At 42.0% G+C, this 17,302-nt stretch overlaps 1 protein-coding gene and 1 long non-coding RNA gene across 3 annotated transcripts in view; one reads left to right on the top strand and one right to left on the bottom strand.

Annotated features, from left to right (window-relative positions):
- TGFBR2 (transforming growth factor beta receptor 2) overlaps positions 1-17,302 on the bottom strand; it is an 89,670-nt gene that overhangs the window by 60,589 nt on the left and 11,779 nt on the right. The window lies entirely within an intron of this gene.
- On the top strand, positions 10,033-12,164 carry LOC128315320 (uncharacterized). The gene is made up of 2 exons (XR_008298040.1): positions 10,033-10,192; positions 11,795-12,164. It is a non-coding gene; the product is annotated as an uncharacterized LOC128315320 (long non-coding RNA).

The following is a 17,302-nucleotide window of genomic DNA, read 5'->3' as shown; positions in this document are numbered from 1 at the left end:
TGTCCCAGAATCAGGCCACATATCAGGTGACAAAACCCACACATTTTAAATGACTCTTGCAGATGGAAATATCTATATTACTGCCAAAGGCAGTATTTCCGAATACTAGAATTTTTGCCACAAAGAGCTGAAAAACCCTTAGCTCTCTCAATCATCTTCTTTAATGTTTAACAGGGATCTAGTAGAAAAACAGCCCTCAGAAAGCTGGGCAGGGGTGAGCAGTTGGCAACAAATGCCACTGTCCACACATGGCAATTTTAGTTTACCATTAAGAAAGCTGATTGTCACAGTGTGTTTATCTGGCAAAATCTTAACTCTAGAGACTTTGAAATGAGCCAACACCAGGAGAATGCAGGGGCTGGGGTTGAGGAAAAGAGGAAACCAGTTGAATAAATTAAGCCACAACAATGCAAATGGGATACTATACCAAGTGAAGGAGTACAATTTGACACTATTTCACATACTGTCAAAATAACTATTCTGCTGGGAAATGCTTTAAAGTTAGTTGGTGCTTTATGTAAAGTAATAGTAACTGAGAAAACAATTCTCCCTCAGTTGATGTGACTTGGATGGTATACCGTGACAACAAGCAAAAGCACCCAGAGATTACTGCAAATAAATATGATTAACTCTCTTGGTGACAGTCAAAACAGCATTGGTAAATAGCCTGGCAGAGGCACCAAAATGAGCACACGATTTATGGAGTGCTATAGCATTCCAACTCAACTCAAAGAATTACCAGAAAAATTAGCCGACATAAGCAAACATGCATTACCTATCTGCTTTGTGAGCGGATATTAAAGCCTTATGGGGGTGCCTGGGTGGCTCAGTCGGTTAAGCGTCCGACTTCGGCTCAGGTCATGATCTCACGGATTGTGAGTTCGAGCCCCGTGTCGGGCTCAGTGATGACAGCTCAGAGCCTGGAGCCTGCTTCAGATTCTGTGTCTCCCTCTCTCTGACCCTCCCCTGTTCATGCTCTGTCTCTCCCTGTCTCAAAAATAAATAAACATTAAAAAAAATTTTTAAAAAGAACTCTTATGGAAAGGGTGGACATTATGAGACATAACCCTTTCTTTTCAAGATGCTTACAGTCCTGTAGGGAACCAAAACAAAAAAAAACACAAAAAAACCCAAAAAACAGTACTTGTATGATTTTTATCAAAAAAACTTTGGAAATGGAAAGGCTCTTCAGTTTTGTGAAGTATGTGAAAATACTGGTCAAAGCAGATAATTCAGAGGCTCATGCTCTGGAAAAGGGCTGGAAATACGATAGCACTCAGGTGAAGTACTTCTTTAAGGGGTGAGGTTCGAGATGCTTGGTTTCTGACACCCAAATAAGCTGGGAGTAGACCAGACTGAGAGACGTTAAAGCAGGGATTGCATGAGCCACAGAGAGTCCACAGATGTGTTCTGTTTGGCCTAAACTATTTTCTTTTTAAAATGTGAACCAAGTGAGGCTCTTGGGTAGCTCAGTAGGTTAAGTGTCTGACTCTTGATTTCAGCTCAGGTTATGATCTCATGGTTCACGGGTTCAAGTCCATGCTGTGCTTGACAGCGTGGAGCCTGCCTGGGATTCTCTCTCTCCCTCTTTCTCTGTCCCTTCCTCACTCTCTGTCTCTCTCAAAAGAAACAAATAAACGTAAAAAAAATGTGAACCAAGTTTTCTTTTAAAAAAAAATTTTTTTAACGTTTATTTATTTTTGAGACAGAGAGAGACAGAGCATGAACGGGGGAGGGTCAGAGAGAGAGAGGGAGACACAGAATCGGAAACAGGCTCCAGGCTCTGAGCTGTCAGCACAGAGCCCGATGCAGGGCTCGAACCCATGGACCACGAGATCATGACCTGAGCCGAAGTCGGCCGCTTAACCGACTGAGCCACCCAGGCGCCCCCCAGGTTTTCAAATTAGGATATTTCACATCAAAAGCTGGATTTCCAACTCCAACTAAGACAATTAAAAGATGGCGTGCCTGGGTGGCTCAGCTGGTTGAACATCCTACTCTTGCTTTCAGCTCAGGTCATGATCCCAGGGTCATGGGATCGAGCCCCCACATCCAGCTCAGCACTGAGCATGAGGCTGCTTAAGATTCTCTCTCTCTCTCTCTCTCTCTCTCTCCCCACCTCTGCTCCTCTCCCTCACTTGTTCTCTCTCAAATAAATAAAATGAAAAGCAAAAAAGAAAATTAAAAAGATGTGGCAACAGTGGACCTACAGAGTTGCCATGACAACAGTCAGACGTTAGCTAGCGAGGGGTGGTAGGCCCTTGAGGTGGTTCGAGTACCCACTGGCTGGCTTGCCATTCACCGCTGCTCCCTCATGACTCCTACCCCCTGCCCGGCCCCTGCGGCCACCTGAAGCTTTACTATTAATAATTTTTTTAACATATCTGTTCAACTCTCTATTCCAACATTAGAGGTTTAACTGGAACGCCAAAAACTCACGTATAACTCTCTAATATGGTCATTTTCCAATATGTATTTGATTCACTAACGTGGACACTCACGTTTCAAGAAAAGGAAAATTTTGGGGCGCCTGGGTGGCGCAGTCGGTTAAGCGTCCGACTTCAGCCAGGTCACGATCTCGCGGTCCGTGAGTTCGAGCCCCGCGTCGGGCTCTGGGCTGATGGCTCGGAGCCTGGAGCCTGTTTCCGATTCTGTGTCTCCCTCTCTCTCTGCCCCTCCCCCGTTCATGCTCTGTCTCTCTGTCCCAAAAATAAATAAACGTTGAAAAAAAAAAAAGAAAAGGAAAGTTTTCTACTTTAGAAATCGGAACTGTATGGGAGAATAATAATAATACTAGTTAGTTATTTCTACACCATTTATTGAACGCAGACCAAATGCCTAGTCCAGTACCAAGAGTGAGGATTATTTCGTTTGCTCATCACAACCACCATGGCATTTTGTCATCACCATTTCACAGATGGGGAAATTAAGGGTCAAAGAGGTGAGATGACTATTCAAGGTCAATGAGACACAGCTAATGAGAAACAAAGCCACAAGTCACATGAAAACCCTCAGCCTCCCTGACACTAGCAGTGTGACAGATGTCCCCATTGTAAAGGTTCCTGAGAAGCACTTAACAGTCCCTCCAGCAGAAGGCAAAGATACTGAGTGTGGCCAGAAGTAGTAGAGGGGGTCATGTAGGGCCAGGGGAAGAAGCATGTTTCTTAGAAAAGAGCTTTGGTTCTTTGTAATTCCTTTGCTTATTTTAGGAGACATATAGAATCACAGTCAGCTTGTGAAGTCCAAGGATTTTAAGGTCAAAGACTTCAGAGTTCAGGATCTGCCACTATTAAGGCTGTAGGACCAAGGCAAGCCACTTCTTGAAACCCCCTTCTCTTGATCAATGAAATGGTACTCTCTAGGGTCAGGATGAAGTGAAAACATGCTTGAAGTACATGAGAAAATCATCTGGACAATAAAAAGTGCCACACAAGCACTCTGGTTAGAAAAGTAACACGGCATGCAGACACTCCCTCACAAACGAAAATTACAGGAAAGGCACAAGATAATTAAAAGTCTGGTAAATCTATGCCTCCTCATCACCAGAATGCAGCAGTCTGATGACCTCTACAAAATATTTCAGGAAATTTGAGCAAATAGACAAATTGAAATACGGTAACTTTTTGTTACCAGCGACCTGGAGCCAAAGCTTTCAAAGAGATCTAACGGAATCAATCACTGTTTGATAACAAAGCTCCCAAGAGTGCTTTGGATCTTTAAACACCCTTCTAGAGCCAAACCATCTGGTTTTAAAATACTGTTCAGAACCAGCTTAGGTCTGGCAACTAGGTAGTAACTGGAGGATCGAGTTCGATTTTCAAATCCTCTGCTGACCCTTGCACCACATTCAACATGAAGAGCTGATCTGCCTTGGCTTTGAGGCACTTCGTGTGTCATTTGGCAACATGCTAATAAAATTAGTGAATTTGACGGGCAGCCGTGGGGAGGCAATGAGGCGCCTTAAGATTATGGAATTCTAAAATGTTGAAATGAAGTTATGTTTGGCCTTCTTTCTCAAGGAAAAACCCCGCACAATGTGATTCACAGCTGATGAGGAACATGGAGAGGAATATAAGCAACAATTTTCCTAGATTTGTGACTATCTATCTAGTTAAGAAGTGTTCTGTGCCATTCAGATACACGGAAAGCAATATTCCTTAATCTCTTTTCCTAGAAGCCGTCTCCTCATGTAAAAATTAATTATGTGACATTGCTATACAGTTTCCCCTCGAGGAGAATTCACGCTGGGAGTAGAAGCGGGTTGCAGCAGAGAAGATGCTGAACTAACTGTGTGCCTGGCTTTGCGTTCTTGGGCAACTACCTGACCACACTGTGCCCATCCTCTGACTGGTCAAATAGGTGGGCTGAACACGACGATCTTTAAGTCCCTTTCGTTTTGGAAAACACTCACAGTTCAACCCCCAAGAGTCAAGAAACCTGAGTAATTCAGGCGTGCCTCAGCACTGACCTGGCAGTCCTGGTTAAGCAGAATGAGATGCTATGTTTCAGCTTATAAGAAAAAACGGCTTCAGGACTATCAAGCGGTGTGATTTCAGTTTTGCTGTCTCTGCTCCTTGAGAAACCACACTCTCTGCAACTTTGGGAGGTCCACATCCCCCATTAATACTCAGGCTTAACCCCGATCACTGAAGCTGATCCATCTTGCAGGAACAAACATTTGTGCATCCCGAGGTTAAAAGGAAGGAAAATTATGTCAGATGACAAAGGATCACTTTCCATTCAGCCCGTGTAGGCATTTCCTCTAATTTTATGGGGGATGTGGAGGAAATTCTGGCTTACAGCACAGACATTCACTCTAACCATTTAAAAAAAAAAAACAACCTTCAGCATTAGAAACATCTCTGTTTACTCTGAATCCATTTCTGAGCTCAGCTTGAATGATAAGTAATAATAACATGTATAATTGTACAAAAACATCCCATTACTTGATCTATGCCTTGACTGTGTCTGGCAAGTGGCTATGAGAGATTAGATTATTGCTTCCATTTTACAGAAGAGGGAACTGTTTAAGTAGCTTGCTGAGGCTGGCAGGCAGCAGGATATCAGCATCATGAGGTCAGGGACTATCATCTGTCTTGTTCCAAGATGGACAGCCTTGGCCCAGGGTCTGTCACAGGACAGGGCTCAATAAATGTTGAAGTAAAAGCCAAAATTCAAAACCAAGCTCCTTCTACTAGGCCATCTATTTGAGGCTGAATTTTCCCTCAAATGAAAATTAAGGCAAAGAAATATCGTCGATTTTAAGAAAATGAAAGTAACAACCAGTTCTGGTATAGTTTCAGCATTATGTTTAAAACTGTGACCCACTTGTAAAAGATTCTGGGGAGGCTTTTCATTGACTAGCAGCTGCCAAACTACCTTCGACTAGTTGGCACGAGAAAACTAAAGGGTGCGTTCGGATTCACTTTGGTTTCTAAGATAACAACAAACACTTTGAAGCCTCCCTTCATATTTTTCAAGGAGAGGAAGTGAAATAAAAAAAAAAAAAGAAACACGTTTTAAGCAATGGGAAGCCTTCAAGGAGGGACATCACAGGGCAGGAAATTTGAAATGAATTCTGAGAATCTGCTCTTGAACCGAGCAACTCTGTCGCTTTCTCGCAATACAGTTGGATGAGAACGTGTGGGGAGGGTTTATGCCTTTCCTGGGTATTCCTCACCCTTGTCATTAATGCCATTCACAGTAAACAGCATAAAGCGTTCTCGTAAGGTAAGTAGCTGTGATCTGTATGATGCTGTCCTCCGATAGGTAAAAAGCCAACTGCCCTCCACGCTGTAACAAGCCCACTGCAGTTGGTAAGAAGAGAGAACAGCCATTTACCAGAGGATATTTTCACTGTTGTCAACAGGCTGTGGCAGAGTCAAGATAGATCCCAGCAGTCATTTCAGTACAGAAAATGAGAACCACACCCACAGTCCTTGAGGGCTCTTCCCACTGAGTACTGGAATACAGTGGGCTCCTTCCATCTATGGGAACGGCCATATTTGCATACGGCAATAACATTTACTGCTAGGGCTAAGTGTGGAATAAGTAACTTCAACTTTGAAATGTTCTGAATTGTCTTTGACTGGGAGATCAAATTACAACACCTTTTAGTTCTTTAGAAGACTTTTTGTGCCAACTCCCATAGGCAGCTAACTTCTGCACCTTGGATTTGCCCTCGCCCACCCCCCAACTCAAATAATCTTATTCATTAAACCTAACTAGTGCTGGAAACTACCTAATGGAGTGAGCGGCAAGATGTGTAAAATGCTGCATGGCCCCAGTGGTGACCGAGAAAGCACATTTTGACTACATTTCACCGACTCTCAACCATTTCAGTCTAATCTTTTTACCAACACCAATCGGGTTGTGGACTGGCTTCATTTCTTGAGGAGTCCAATGTAAAAATGTGTGTCTATAAATGTAAAAAAAAAAAAAAAGAGAGAGAGAGAGAGAGAAAGAGAGACCAGCAAAGATGAGAGACCACGGGGAAACCGAGAGGGTGTGAAGAGGTAACAAGCACGCTCTGGTTTTAGGGCATTTGGACATACTATTCCCTCCACCTAGAACATTCTGAAGATAGATGCCTTTTTCAGATAGGACTATGGTAGCCCTTTTCTAAAATTACACTCAGCCATCAGCCTCTGCTCCTTACTCTGCACTTATTATCCCAACATATTAGTAAAATCCTGTTTCTAGCTGGAACATAATGGTCTTTGTTTAGTTCACTGCTGTCCTCTAGAATCTTCAACGCTGCCTGGCACGTAGTAGCTGGCATGCAATAAACACTTGTTTCCACTTTTCCATTTCCCTCCATCCTGCAACACCAAGTTTCACATCCCTTCCTTAGGTTCCCGGAGAAAAGTTCTACTGTTTCTGACAAATTCCTCTTATTTGTTAAAAAGTAAATTAATGCATATTTGTAGCTGTTGGACAAGGAATAAAGATACACTCACAGAGGAAATAAGACAATAGAAAAAAAAAATTGGCATGTTGAACCCAGAGCCCAGGTGTAGAGAGTGTGAATCGTCTGTGCAGTGTCTAAAACAATAAAAAATAAAAAGCTCAAGATTTCAATAATCAAAGTTAGCAGTATAAAGAAGTTAGTTCAGAGGTCAAGAGAGTTTCCTTCCTGGGAAGAGCTCGTTCATGAAGGGAGAGGACCACGGGGCACCCAAGACAAGATGCTCTCGTCAAGGCACATTGTTCTGAAGTCAAGGGCTCAGTCTGGAGCTGCACTGTGTAATATGGTGGCCAGAAGTCCATGCGGCTTTCTAAATTTAAATTTAAATAACTAAACTAACACACGTAAATAACTGAAGTTAAATAAAATCATATATTCACTTTCAAGTAGCACTAGCCATCTTCAAGTGCTTCGTAGCCACATATTGCCAGGATAGATCCAGCACATTTTCATCACAGCATAAAGTTCTATTGGACAAACACTGATCTGAAGAAATCCGAACAGACCTGGGCTCCTCAGCTTCCAGGGAGCTCTGAAATCAGAAGCTGCAAGGGACATGGAAGGAGAAGTAGGAGCCAGAAAAGAAGTCCCATGGGGAAGAGACTGGCTTGGATGTCGTTTGTAATTAATGGTCCACCCTGACTTCCTTTTTTTTTTTTTTTAAGCTTATTTTATTTATTTTGAGAGAGAGAGAGAGAGAGAGAGAGAGAGAGAGAGAGGGAGAGAGAGAGAACACACGGGAGAGGGAGAGAGAGAGAGAGAGAGAGAGAATCCCAAGCAGGCTCTGCTTTATCAGTGCAGAGCCCAATGCGGGGCTCAGAACTCACATACTGTGAGATCATGACTTGAGTGGAAATAGGAGTCGGATGCTTAACCAATGGAGCTACCCAGGTGCCCCAACATTCCATCCCGACTTCTTAAGGGATGTGTTATATATGAAATGATTGGCTATCTGTAGTATTACTGCTGAGGTAGGGACAGGAGACAATTAGGGACAGGGACTAGATCTCCTCAGTAAACCCATAAGCCATGAGTGGCAGCAACAGGAGGTCCCAGAAGTGAGAAAAATGGACCAAACTAGGTTTGCAACAAGCTGAAACCTGTAGAGGCTCAAGTCAGCTGGCACGACCTCTCAAAATGCAAATCCCTGTGCCTAAGATAAAAGACTGTTTAAAAAAAAAAAAGTGAGGCTCATCTGACTCCTAAGGTATCAAGTAATTCTTATTAAGCCCCATTTCAATGACTGAAACATAATGCAGAGCCGAGGCGCACAGATTGAGTTTCCAGTCAAAGCCTACATAAGCCTAAAGCAAGGAAATTAACATTTTAGAAAAAATACTGGCTTCTTTTCCAAGGTTTTTTGGAGGGTTTAAGTCACGGCATGCCAAGTAAGGCTGAGTTTCTAGAAGAACGTAGCAGAGAGGTGACCAATGGCGGAGAGAATTTATTCACAAGGGAAAATCCCAATGCCCTCAGGGAAAGCCACCTTGCTAGACTCTTCTGATGGAAGCTAAATCTAATTAAAAGCATTCCTCCAGGGCAAGTTTTCTCCTTGGAGATTTCTACCTGCCTCTTTAACTTCTCTTTATCCAGTATTTCCAGGAGGAGTTTGAATGTTTCATAATCCCTACCGCTCCACAGGCATTGACGTTAAGCATATTTTTTTCTCCCACAAAATAATACTATTTTTATAGCCCTTTTAAGATTAAAACTAAAAACACAGATGATAAAAGAGGCCCCGGCTGGATCCTCCTAGAACAAAGTACTATAATTAAAGCGTACTACACTAAAGAGTATTTTCGTAAACATTAGAATATCATATATCCAAGACAGAAACAGCTACAATTCCAAAGTACAGGACTGGAAAGGTATAAATAATGTAATCTGCTTATGATTATAGGTGCTAAGAAATTATCTGATTGTGCTTCATCAGAGGACTTGAAGGGAATGAGGATTTTAAGGATATTCTATAACTGTTCTGTCCATGATGGAAGCCAATAGCCACAGGCGGTCATTTACATTTAAGTGTAACTGAGATAAAATAATATTTAAAACCCAGTTCCTTAGCTGCACCGGCCACATTTGAAGGCACAGGTGGCTAATGGTTAGCACAGTGGAGAGCACAGACATTAGATATTGTCACCACTGCAGAAAGTTCCAGCAAACAAGTGCTTGCTCTCTAAGAGGGCTATACAATTTGTCCCAATGTTGTCATGGTGATTATGAAGTAAAAAGCTCCCTAAATACCACATTTCTGAGCTATTGGCATCGTTCTCCACTCTAGTAAATTCCTTGCACTGGTTTATATACGTTGTCCAATCAATCCAACCTCCCTAGTCTCAAGCCCATTAAAATGGCATTAGATATAATAAAAGTATTCCACTGAGGCTCTACCCAACTGAAACTCTAAATTCTTCAGATTTCTAAAAGTATGAGGCATATGTTTGAGATACTTGGGGTGTGAACACGTCAGGAAAGCACCTATAAGTGAGGTCTGGCAAAAGAAAGTGCCCCCTTGGAATTAATGAATTTGTGCCCCTGTTTGGTTTGTTCATACCTCATTCCAGAAGAGTCGGCAGACTACTTTGTATGGAGCAAGATCAGCACAGAACCTAAAGATAAGGTGGAGACAGTCGAGGTTCTGCGATGTTTAAGAGCTTCCGCCTATATCTCCTGAGGTCCAACCAAAGAACTGTTCTTTTTTTAAAAAACCATTATGTGCCAGTGATGACACCCTAACCCTGATGTGGGATCAGAATCCAGAAGGGTGCAGGTGCTGACCAGGTGCACAGGCAGGTTGGGATGGGTTCCGCTGCCCTCTGCTAGCTGCAGAGGCATCAGAGGAAAAGAGAAGAAAGGCATTCACAGCCTTCCCATCACAAATGTCTGGCCTGGGGATGGTTCGATTACATCCCTGCTTACAATCTGCCAGTGACTCGGAGAATTAAGCCCAACTACATGGCCTGGCGTTTAAGGCCCTGATGATCTGAGCATCTTTCTGCTCAGAACGACGTCTTATCAGAACCCCCATGATATGTTCACCCTTTCTTCCTTCTCCACCCCCAGCGTGTCCGCCTCCGCATAACATCTACCATCCCCAACGTGGTCTGCCCAGGCCTCAGAGAGAGGGCAGTGCCTCTTCCAGCAGCTGGAAAGGAACTCAGAGAATGGCCTCTCCAAGGACACCTGGCATCTGACACCTTCCCCAAGGAGAGGCCCAACTCAGTGAGTGTGCCAACTGTCGGCTCTGGAGGGTGGAGTCGCTCGGGAGAACCGGAAGATTCCTGGGTGTGGTTGCTGGGTATACACTGCAAGCAGGCATCCCCCCAGCTTCCCTTGGTTCCCTTGAAGCAGGTGCACGAATACAACCCCTGAGGAGGGCCCAGCGCTCCGATTCCTTCGGCCTTGGTTTTTAACCACCTGTGCTGTAAGACAGGCTTTTGGATGGGTGTGTGTTTAACCCCACTCTGCTGATGAGTTTCCAGAAGTAAAGGGATTTTGATTCTCCCCTCATTCTCCAACAAAGCCTTGCCCTTATTTGTTAATACTGGATTTAGAGTCAGGAGTCATAAATGGTACTACTTTGTTGCGGGACATTAAGTGAACCCCTCGACTTCTCTGTGCAAATTCTCCATTTGTAGAAATCAGTCTGTCTCAACCTGGGTTCCACAACAGAATCATCGGGGGATCTTTTAAAACAATTATCGATGCTGGGGCCCTCCACCAGGGCGAATGCATCAGAACTTCAGGCGTTTGGCTCAGGCACTGGGATTATTTTAAAAGCTCCCCATATGATTCTAATGTGCAGCCAGAAGTAAAAAAAAGTAAATACAGCTCAGGAAAGGATTTATTGTGTATGGAGTGAAGAGCTAAACAGGAACAAGCTCAGGGGTTAGAGATAGGGAGCAAGGCAGTCTGCGAGAGAGGAGGGCCTGCCTGCAAACCATGCCTCTCAACTTGGCCTGGCTGCGGGGAAAGTCGCACACTGCATTAGTAACAGAACATTTTTATCAACGTACACGGGTTGGGTCAAACTCAACCCAAGTGATTTTCTTACGTGACTCAAACTCCAGTAATGTTTTGGGATAGGGCAGGGATCGTAAACATAATCGGTCCCAAGGCATTTGGTTGCTGTTGTACAAATTCTCCCTTGGAAGGTCACTTTTATTTATTTTTTGTTTTTCTTTTTTTAATGTTTATTTATTTGTTTTGAGAGAGAGAGCATGAGCAGGGGAGAGGGGGAGAGAGGGAATTGTAAGCAGGCTCCACACTGTCAGCACAGAGCCCCACGCCCAGCTTAAACTCACAAACCGTGAGATTGTGATCTGAGCCAAAATCAAGAGTCAGACCCTCAATCAACTGAGTCATCCGAGCCAACTGAGCCAGGCACCCCTGGAAGGTCATTTTTAGGTTAATTTTTTAGTAGGGATTTTACATATTCCTATGTTTTTAAAGGGTGGAAATCCTTGGTCAATCACCAAGGGCATGAGTTTGAAGGGAGATCTGTTTGAAGACCTAAGGGGCAGGTTTCCTGAGAAAGCTGAATTTCTAAAGGGCTTTGACTCCACAAGGCAAAATGAATAATGACTTCAAAAAGTCCAACATAAGAAAGTGTCATCTCCTTTCAGATGCACTACCAAAGGAGTTAATAAGATAAATAGCTCCTAGATCAGAGTTCGTGGTTGTGGACAAGTTTTGCCTTCAGATAATCACAAAGCTAAATAGATAGAACACACAAAAAAATAAGTTTTAAGTCAATATAGTCCTACAGCTTAACTTCTCTTCCTTGTCTCTGTGGTACATTTTCTTTCTTATTCCATCTAACAGATATATACTGAGTATTATCTTACCAGATCTGAAGAAGGATCACCTCTGAGATGTTCACAATTTGAATATTCTTCTAAATACAGTTACATCTGCCTTAACAGGAATCGGTATGCACAAATTACCATTTTTAAAAGGATTATATAATAGGTAGTATTCTAGAAGATCTACTATGAAATCCCTTTTAAACAAGAAGTACATGAAAAGTAACAGTGAAATCCATTCTAATTTGAAGAAGATCTGATTCTAATATAAATTCATGAACCCAGTCATTACTTAAGGAAGATCATCTTTTCTAGGAAATTTTCCCAGAGATGGAAAGATCAGAATAATCCTTCGTCCCAAGTCCACTGGAAAAAAAAAAAAAGAAGAATGGTAGAAAAGAAGAGAAAGAAGCCCATACTATAGTGTGGGAGCTGATTTGATTTGTTTCCTTAACCAAAATTAAGTAAAACGACATCATGACTCAACTTCTCTTTTTATGTTGTGGGGGAAATGACATTTCTAGAACAAACTGCAGGCAAGCAGGAGCATCCGTTAGCTTTGTGTAGCTCGCAAGCTGAGTGCAGTTTCTGCCAATCAAGGTCATTCTTTACCATATCCTTTGAAAATGTCAGTCAAATAAGTCGGCTTTGCTACTCCTCAAGATAGAAGCTACTGTATACAAAAGCAATTTATTTTTTTCCTTTTATTTATGTATTTATTTATTTAAATAGTTTATTGTCAAGTTGGCTCGCATACAGTGTATACAGTGTGCTCTTGGTTTTAGGGTACAAAAGTAATTTAGGATATCCAGTAATACTGGATGCCTGTGTTTCTTGTGTTCTGCCAGTCAAAACAATCTTGTTCTTCTCCATATCTTTACTCAGACATTCATCTCTAAGAAGTTCTGGGAAAGGAAGCCAAGGACAATACTTGACCTCTATGCCTATATGGTGAAGACACACCCTTCCTGTGTGATTATGGGAAGCATTCTGAAACTCTGAAGACGAGCACAACTACAAGACTGTGGCAAAGCCATAGTCTTTTATAAATGGCGACATGTGCCTACTGGCAATGGTGATATAACCCTCAGGAAGGCAGACCGCATGGTGTTTAAGAGAAAAACTGCCCTACAAGAAAAGGAGAACAAGAAAAATAACTCATTATACAGCTTCAGCTCTAGGAAGACCGGTGACAAAGCCCTCAAAGAAGTGTATCTTGAAGGAGGCTTTTCGCCAGTCCCAAATATGGTTTCCAATTTTTGAAGCAAAAAACAAGGCTTCTGAAGTCAATCCTATGATCCCGTCTTCCTCAATTTGGCTACTGAAATATAAAAACATGACAGGACCATAGCGTTTGTCTCACATTTTCTTAGAAATTAAGCAGCCAGGGGTACGATGACTAAAAGATGGTAAAATGACAAAAACACACACTTGTGATGCTTTACAATGCCTTAGATGGTTTCATCTTTCTGGGCTTCCATTTCCATATTATTGGTAAAACAGGGTAATTATACCCACTCAGAGGGTCATTTCCAAAATGAAATATGATATCCAGGTGAAACTCTTTTACAGATAATAAAGCACTCTATTAACATAAGGGATTATTTAAAAATTGTTATAACCAGACATGGTCAATATGTTTTCCTCAAAGTTATCAGACTAGACTCTTTTCCCCACTGGTACTCCTTCCCCCATAAGTCTCCGAACTCATAAAGTTATTCAAATCACTGCTCTTTTCTGTTTTCCTGACGCTAGTTTTTTTTATCTGCCTGGACAAGCTGGCAAATGACTATTTTTACGATGTCTGTTGTGCTTTTCATCTTCATTTAACAGCTATTTGAACAACAAAAGACATTTTACGTGTTCCCAAGAGATATGCACCAGGGAGGGCTGTGGGCAGAAATGTTCACTACAATCAGGACGTTCTACCGCAGCCCTGGTCACTGCTGATAAAGGGCACACGAGTGGCTCTCAACCAGCACAATCATCAGCTGCTCACTCTGATCCCTTCATTTTCCCCTAACTTCAAAGACACTTCAATTCAGAGAGCACGAGTGCCAAGGTGGGCTCTATGGTCACTTTGTGTAACAAGGGAAGTAGATTTAAGTTCAGGGACACAGGATCAATCAGACATTCAGGGGCTCCCTCTAAATACTCCTCTATTATTATTATTATTAATTGACGTATACTCAACATACAATATTGTATTAGTTTCAGGTGTACAACACAGTGATTTGACAATTATATACATTATCAAATGCTCACCGTAACTCACTTTCACATACGTTTTATTAAAGTACTGATTGTAATCAAAACAGTACTTTGTATCAGAGCTCACGGTGAAGATTCCCTTCCCAGAACTTAAAGATGAATTACAGAACTCTCTATGAAAAGAGAGAGAGAAGAAGAAAACTGTTTTGATTAGCAGAAGATGACTAACAGAGGCATCTAACATTTAGTCAATTGCTTTTAAGAGGAGTTATACCCTGAGGAGTAACAAAGCCAGTGAGCTCCGAACAGAGTTAACTGTAGCTCCAACAGTTATCCAACAAGTAAATATGAAACTATTAGGAAACTAGATTCCTTCCTTGGCCCTGAAGATAAGTATTTCATTAATAAACTGGTAACAGGAGACACTCTGAGTTTGACAAAATGCTTTGCACAGTGCTGCATAACCGATTATATAATTGCCACAAACATCCTCACCAACTTCATCATCAAAATCTTGAAAGATAAAAGGTTTTCAGCAGTTTTGAAAGCTAACCAACATTCATCAAATAAAAGCCATTTCCTGTAAGTGCGATGGAATATTAAGACATAAAATTCTGATTTCATCTCCCTTTCTCCCTAGATAGAACAGAAAGGGCATTGCTAGCCATGCCTAATGTTATGAACTCATGGGTAGCTCCAAAATTTCCCTGGAGGAGGGGGGTCTATGGGTGACAATCCAGCTGGAAGAGACCTAGGGGCCATGTCTACAGCCTTTCCAGAAGGTGCAGCCAGGAGTCATCTTTGCAATATGGGATGTCGTCCCTTGGGCAGGTGGAAGGGTGTTTTCAGACACTCTCCATTGCACTAAGACTCCTTCATTCAACTGTCCCTTCCCCAACTATCCCAATGGCAGGAGATAACCCACAATTCATAAAAATGAAAGGCAGGAGTGGCAAAAATAAATAAATAAATACATAAATAAATAAATAAATAAATAAATAAATAAAAACCTGTCCTGAGTCTGATGGTATTATGATTTCCTTTATGACTTTTTCTGGCTTCTACAGTCACAACACGTTGGGCCCTCTACAAAAGATCCACACACAAGAGGATAAATGAACCAAAGGCGGTCTGTGACGGACGGAAAAACAACAGGCTATAACACCCACAGACTACAGCTCCCCCAAGTTCACAGAAGCTAAAGACCGAAGACAGGGGATCCTCCACTGCAAAGAGCAACTTACACGCATCAGATGGTTTAAAATTTCCCACAAGCCCAAGGTTCCCTCAAGGTGGCAATAAATGACAAGACCACTGATGACACGCTTGGTGGTGAAAGGGTAAACAGTCTAGAAAAAAATCTTTAAATTTATATAAAAAAATATCTATAGTTAATATTATAGATATAGATCTATCCATCCCATCTTGGATTTATAAGCAGTTTCCCTGGTCTTTAAAAGTAATAAATTCTAAACAGCAACTACCTTTCAGTGAGAATACACACTGAGTGCCAGGAAAAATCAGACAGAAGGTTCTCCCTCAAAGAATTTTCATTCTAATAAGGGGCACATAATACAGCCAAGAGTAGCTTGGCCACCAAAGCCACCTGAGTGTGGAAGCCAGGCCTGTTACAGAGGCTGCAAAGAGGAGAAAGAAAGGAGATCTGACGGGATAATAAACTGAAAACCCAACAGAGGGAGTGGCATTTGGTCAGGCATTGTTTCAGCATGGTGGAGGTGTTGTAGGACATGGGTAGAGAATGGGAAAACGTGGGGGAGCAGAACAGTCAAACATAGAAAATCTAAAAGCAAAAGGATGTGTGAGGAGACCCAGTCTGAATGGAACCAGGGTCCATAGCATGCTTGAGAGAAGAAGGGGAAATGGGGGAGAGGACTGGCCTCATTCACACACGCAATCATCAAACCCATCCTATGAGTCTTAGGAGCCATCAGTGAGTCTTAGGAACCAAGGATACCGATGCAGCGCCTGACCTCAAACAGAAAGCAAGGGCCATGTAATCAATCCCCGAGATCGACAGAGAAGATCCATGGAAGGCTTTCTAGCAGGGGTCACCTGTTCAAAATGAAGTCTGGGGAGAAGATTTAACTGATGGCCATGTATATTTATTAAAGAGAAAAGGGACAGAGGGTGTCCATGGGCAGAAACCACTGAGCTTCTTACAGACGGCAGAAGGTAAGAGTTCAGATTTTCATTATGGTAGCATGATTTAAGAGCAAATATGAAAGCAAATGGTTATGCATTTCATGTAATTAGGTTCCTGTTGTAAATAAACATCTGCTTAAGAGATTCGAGGTATTAAGATTTACAGTTATTCTGCTGAATAAGTTGACATTTGATATAAAAGGCAGCAACATGAGATACAAGTTTCAATGGAAAGTTTTTTCAGTTTTTTGTTTATTTTGGTTTTTGCCAAATACAGTCAAATTGTCAAGAAGAAGAAAAAAGTCAGAAGATAAAGTTATTTGAAAAAAATAAGATCAGGAAGAGGTATGAGAATTGGTTGTTGTTGTAACTGCTAGTGACCCAAAATTCTTAAAGATGAAAGAAACCAAGGTGCAAAAAAACCTGCCTTATGGTAAATAAAATACAGACAGCAATCACAGAAAAAGCCCATGGTGGTGCTTAGAACATCTAAAATAAATGTTGATGGATTCAAGAAAAATTTAGTGAGTTCTCACCCAGCATCAACCAAATAAGTTTCTCAAGGCAAAAGAATTTTTTTTTTTTAATGTTGAAGAGGAAAACCATGTCCCGAAAAACCGGGCATTTATTCATTACTTTACTGCTAGCCTCGGAGCATTAGTTACATACGGTTTAAAGGGGGCCTTGTAGCTAGGGAGGACTCAAAACACCCTCCGAAAACCAGGAGCTACTACTCCCCTGGAATCCTTCTCCTCCTCAGTGGCAGAAGCAAGTCTGATCTGATCTCCCCAAATCACTGTAGATCCTTTGACTCCTCTGTGCAAAATGCTTTAATGCTACCGGAGCAGGACTTCTCAAGTATGTACATGAATCACCCCGGGATCTTGTTAAAATGCAGATTCTGGACCACCCGTTGAGTAGCCAGGTATTAGAACATCTTCAGTTACTGTTATCAGGGGATGATGTAAAAGCAATGTTTTGGTGTCAGAATGCTTGAGCTCAAGATCTGAACCTCAACCTGTACTATAACACATGAAAAGTAGATGTTAAATGAGGTTCGTGAAGGGGTGAGCAACTAGGACAAGCAGGGCTCACTGGAGGTGATGGAAAACAGAAAATAGCAAAAAAGGAAAAGACTGGTTGGCCTATGGCT

Source organism: Acinonyx jubatus, chromosome C2, assembly GCF_027475565.1.
Source record: "Acinonyx jubatus isolate Ajub_Pintada_27869175 chromosome C2, VMU_Ajub_asm_v1.0, whole genome shotgun sequence".
NCBI classification, from domain to species: Eukaryota; Metazoa; Chordata; class Mammalia; order Carnivora; family Felidae; genus Acinonyx; species Acinonyx jubatus.
This window is presented reverse-complemented; position numbering and strand designations above follow the sequence as displayed.